A 5,803-nucleotide genomic window follows, 5' to 3' on the forward strand; every position below is an offset into this window, starting at 1 on the left:
TATTTTAGATTTTTTATATTTAAAATGAGATGTTTATCCTGTATTTGATTGTGTTTATCTGCAGTTAGTTACACAAATTCATATATGGGATGAAATTCGACAGGAATTAACGGGTTTAAGAGTTTTAAGAGTCTTAGCCAAATGTTTTATAATATAGTATATATATATATATATATATATATATATATATATATATATAGTATAGATGGATCCCTCTCACATACATTAGAGATGTATAAAAAAAAAGTCGAAGTGGTTGCACCAACTCAACTATCATAATATAAAAAAAATTAATTAAAAACAAAAATATGTTAAAAAAATAATCGACTTGACTTCAAAGGCTGATATGTGTTATTGTAATAGCTTTTCACATTGCCGATTTTATTTTTGGAGACCCGTGTTTCAAAAAGAATCAAAACAATTTAAAATATCTAGTCATTTGTGTACAGACATATACATGATCAAAAGGTAATTAGTAGTATATAATCTTAGAAACATATATTTCAAAAAAAAAATGATTCGTAATAAAATAAAAATCACGTATTTTGTTGTATTAGTGAAATATTTCTAAATTTTATATAGAGTATATTCGTTTTATAATCGGGTTGTTCCTAAGGACCCAGTTATCTGATCCAGAACTCAACCCAGCATTGATCACATTTTAGTACGCATTGTTACTTAGGGCACAAAAAGTTGGCTACTCCAAGCAATCCATCGATATTTACCTATATAAATACTATCCCAAAGTTGTTGTCGTCAGTGACATTAGGGTGTCTGGTTAGCAGAGGCGCCATCGTCGTCCTTACGTTCTCCTTTCATGTTTGATGAGTTTTGTGCTTGAATTTCCAATAATTGTTTGTATTGTCTTGTGTTCAAACTCATGTTTCCTGTGTTTTGTTTCAATTTGCATCCATAGTTAACATCGAAATATCGTTTGATAACTGGATTATTTCTTGCAATCCATGTGTTATTTGATTCGAATATGGAAACATATGCGATCTTGATTCTTCCTTCTATTTGGATCAGTTAGATTCTTTTTGTATTCATGATGGAGCATTCATAATCTTATCTTATCGTATTTGAAACTTTTTTTGTTTTGAAAGTATTAGATCTAAAATTCAGTTCCTAAAAGATGTGCTTCCTGATTTGAAGGATGAATTAATGGAACTGTTGATTCATTTCCTGGCTTAAACATTCAATAGATTGTTATGTTGATCAGATTTTCATTACCGGGGATTTGCATTCCTACAACATTTTTTATGAATGTTCTTATTGAAAACAGTGCATCATGATTTGCATCCCTTTTTAATGCAAATTGTGTTTTTGGAATCTTCTTTGTTGTTATAGCACCCCAACGATGAAATTTATGAAACGTTAAAAGTAGTGGACCGATTCGTTGATGAATGGTTCATTCGGAGGGGTTGTTGTTGCAGTCAGACTATAGTTTTGTTCAAAAAAGAATTGAACTGGATTATTTTGATTCTGTTCCAGTATTTTGTTATCAATGATTCATGTTGGAACTTAGAGGGTAGTGTTTTAGTTCCTGTTGATGAACTTATGCAAATTGAAATGTTAAAAGTAGTGAAGTAATAACTATTCATTGATGAATAATCTGTTCTGAAGGGAAGAGATCGATGACACTGTAGTCTTGTTTTAAATTATTCAAATGAGTTTTTAGCTTTTATCTGTTACAAATTTTGAAGTTTTTATTACACTTTCATTGCTAAGCTGTTTTTTGTATTGTGCTTGAAAATGAGAATGTTGTTACACTATTACAAATGCATTGAACACTTGATTGATGCAGATGAAATATTTGTGATTAGAATATATGGTAAACATCTGTATTCTAGACAATGGTTATTTTAAACAAAGTCGCTTATGTGTTTCAAGCAGTGATCAACTGATCACACTATAAAACTTCTCCACAATTCGAAACTCTACTAAAACAACTGCAAATAACAACAAATAAGATTCAGTGCTAAACGTTCGTCAATATAAATAAACAGACACAATATATCACTTTTCAGAGGTAGAATTTGGGAAATGTACAGAGACCTTTTGTTTGTTTCAAGAGACAAAGACACTGTTTTCGAGAAGACAATCAGTTTGTGAAAAAATAATAATAGAATGTTTATACAGCATAGCTATAACCCATGGTTTTGCATTAGTAACAGAATTTATTTATCTTTCATACTTGTTATTGAATGACAATATGAGAAAATGGAAAGAGCCTGCCTAACGAAAAAAAAAACACTTCTCCTCCCCCCCTCCCCGCCCCGCCCCGCCCCGCCCCGCCCCCAAGAAAAGTATTTCATCATATAACGTAATTGATAGGCTCATGTAACATCTCAAATCATATAGTGTATCATGTCTCAATTCAATGTTTTTTATCTTAGCAATAAAATCAGTGTTAGATGAATGTATTATGAAACAACAGCGAAATATACACGTGTATACCATCTATATGGCTTGGTCTTTCGACTTTGCCAAAGCACGCACACCCCATTTATCATATGCATAAATGCATATAAAAAAACATGTATGCACAATATTCTGCCATTTTTTTTTTTTGCAAAAGGAGTACGATTATCATTCATTTGGTCATGGTTATATTCTCAACCAAAATTTGTATACACGAGGCGAATTATCCAAGGCGTTGTTATTTTGGTCTTAGTTGAATATTTGTACATCATACTAGGATTAATGATCGATAACAAAAAAAAAAACAGAAACAATAAACAACATATATGATAATAGTTTTATTATGATATTATATCTTGATATTTTAAAGAATATTCAGGCTTCATCAAAATGAAGACCGTCAACAACCAAGGTAATTAAACTACGTCGATGTTGGTCACCCCTGGAGGGAGATCGTCGATCCAGACAGTGAAGTCATCGACTTCCATTCCATACCTAGCTACAGATGTTGCTAGTTGGTTGTTATCACGACTAACATAATAAACAAAAACATCATAATCTCTTGGACATAGGTTTTTGCGTCCCACACGAACGTTGGCAATAGGTGATTTTTCCCAATCTATAGATCGCAGTTTGTCAACCACATGTAAGTAATCTGACTCCAATATGATTAGTCGAAAGCCCATGCTAAAAGCAAATAGCAAACTTTCGTATGCTGTTTTTTCCTGAGCTTCCATGATGGAAAAACCATCATCCAGGTCTAAGATATCAGCAAAAGATCCGAGCACATCCCCTGCGTCATCCCTAATAACACACCCGATGAATGTCCCGATAGAACGGATTCGAGACAGGTGACAGTTCACTTTCACCCATCCTCTTGGAGGAGCAACCCAACTCGCCTCTTGAAAATCTTGTGGGCCGATCATTCTGACATCTGAGTGTCGATTCCGAAACTCACATAACTCGGTCAACACCTTTTCAACAAGATTTACAGGATCATAACCTTGTTTCCGTTGGCAACGTAAGTTCCTATTAAACCATAGACCCCACGCCACCATGGCCCACAATGCCAACGTATCATCATCCCACACATCGCATAGAACCGACACCGACTCGCTCAAAGAGCCAAAGATGATATCATCCACCCGAAGGCTTAATGGGGATGCAAACCACACAGCTCTTGCATATTCACACTTCAAAAGAGTGTGAGTGATATCATCATCCCTACCATCAAATCCAAAACAAGACTTATCCTCAGGCATCACTGTTCTTCGGATATATTTGTACTCAGGAAGCAAGTCATCACAGATTCTCCAAACTAAATGTTTCGCTTTAGAAGGGACATCAAGAGACCATACCTTATTCCACAACGACATCCTTCCTCTATCACAAATCTGATCAATCTCCCTGGATCTGAAATCACATACTACCATATAAGTCGACCATACAAAAATATTACCGTTGCTACTAATAAATTTTCGTAAAACGGATCCATATTTATTTATTTACTTATATAATCATTAATTGCTTCGACCGCATATTACGAAATAAATTTAAAAATTTTCCTATTATTTTGTAATTATAATATATTTCATTTAAAATTTATGTAATAAATATAAGAAATAAAATAATTTCATATTCATATATACTATATTACAAAGCATTTGAAAAAAAAAATTAAAAACCATTTTTTATGCATAAAGTACCGTTTATTGATGCATGTTACTTAAAATTCAAGATCACAAGTAAATTGTACGTAAGTACAACTTATTAAAGCTTCAAAAATAAAAACATTATCGTTTTCTCAAAATCAATAAAAAACCGTATTATATCGACAAAACCAGATAATAAAACAAAACATTAAAATTGAAATAAATATCGTTGAATTACACAAACACCCTTCTAGTTTTCTTTTAAATCTAATTCCACACCTTCTACTTAAAATTTTAAATTTTATAAGCATACCCCTACTCCTCTTGTAACTAGTAAACCAATAATTATTTAGCTATGAATATTTTCACCATTATTCTTGGATTTGTTGTAAATGGCCTCAATTGAAAAGTTTGACTGCCTTCTTTGACTCTTTTCAAAATTTGTGACATATTTGAAACTATTGGTAAAGTGGAGTGGCTTATGATATTATTTTCCGTATATTTATTATGAAAATCTGTACTGTATTATAAAGTATTTGACAAAAAAAATTACTAGTTTTTATGTATGAAATATTGTTAATTAAAACATATTACTTAAAATTCAAGATTACAGGTAAATTGTACATAAATATAACTTATTAAAGCTTCATTTTTGAATTTGTGTAACTAACTGTAGGTAAACATAATCACATACAAGATAAACAAATCCTTTTAAGTATAAAAACTCTAAATGTAATTAGGATAATTATTGACTTCAAACAGACTATTTATTTATTATCTTTATAAAATATTATATTATTAAATCAAATATAAATTTACTTCATTATTAATCGTAAATTAAATTATAATAAAAAATTGAATTAAAAAAATATAAAAAAAGAGAATTTTTAAATAGTTAATTTGATATTAATATCGATACTTTTTTAAAGTTTTATGATATCTTTAAATTTATATTTTATTCAAAAATAAAAACATTATTTTTTTCTCAAAACCATGTAAAACCGTATGATATCGACATGAACAAATAATATAATAAAATATTAAAATCAAAATATATCTCGCTGCATTATACGAGCATCCTTCTAGTGATAATTAATTTGTATTTTCAAGATCCCTTTTGTCTATATAAAAAGACTTTATCACTATTTTTGCCATCAAACCTGTTGTTAGAGTAAATTACATTTTTAGTCCTTATACTTTTAAAGTTATGATTTTTACTTATATAGTTAAAAATTTCTTTTATTTCTATTCTTATGATTTACAATTTATCGTCATTTTTGTCCTTACACTTTATAATTCATTGTTGTTTCGTCTCTCATCTAAAAGTAGGAGTCAACTTCATAGATGAAAATAACAATGAATTACAAACCACATGAATGAAATCATATTTTCGAAAGCGTGGGGATAAAAGTTGTAATCTTTAACAAACCATAAGGACTAAAAACATAATCTACTCTTTTTGTTATTCTATAACAAGACAAATGTAGTTATATATGGAAAAACAATAAATTTATCATACTCTATATTATTTTATAAAACATTTTTAAAAAGAAATCAAAAGGTTTGCTTTGAAAGGATTGCAATCAAATGCAATTTAAGTATTTTTTTTTTAAATTATTATTATTATTATTTTGTTATAAAATATAAAATATGAATTAAATATTTAATTTGTTATATTTAATGAGTAATGATTCTTTAAAAAAACCATGAATTTAAATTTCTCTTCATAT

The 5,803-nt window shown here is 29.7% G+C and overlaps 1 non-coding gene across 1 annotated transcript; it reads left to right on the top strand.

The window, feature by feature from the left end:
* The first annotated feature begins 1,347 nt into the window (after positions 1–1,347).
* On the top strand, positions 1,348–1,423 carry LOC112510630. The gene has a single exon (XR_003069008.1). It is a non-coding gene; the product is annotated as a small nucleolar RNA R21 (small nucleolar RNA).
* Positions 1,424–5,803: the final 4,380 nt, after the last annotated feature.

This window comes from Cynara cardunculus (genome assembly GCF_001531365.2).
Source record: "Cynara cardunculus var. scolymus isolate 2C chromosome LG 3, CcrdV1, whole genome shotgun sequence".
Lineage (NCBI taxonomy): Eukaryota > Viridiplantae > Streptophyta > Magnoliopsida > Asterales > Asteraceae > Cynara > Cynara cardunculus.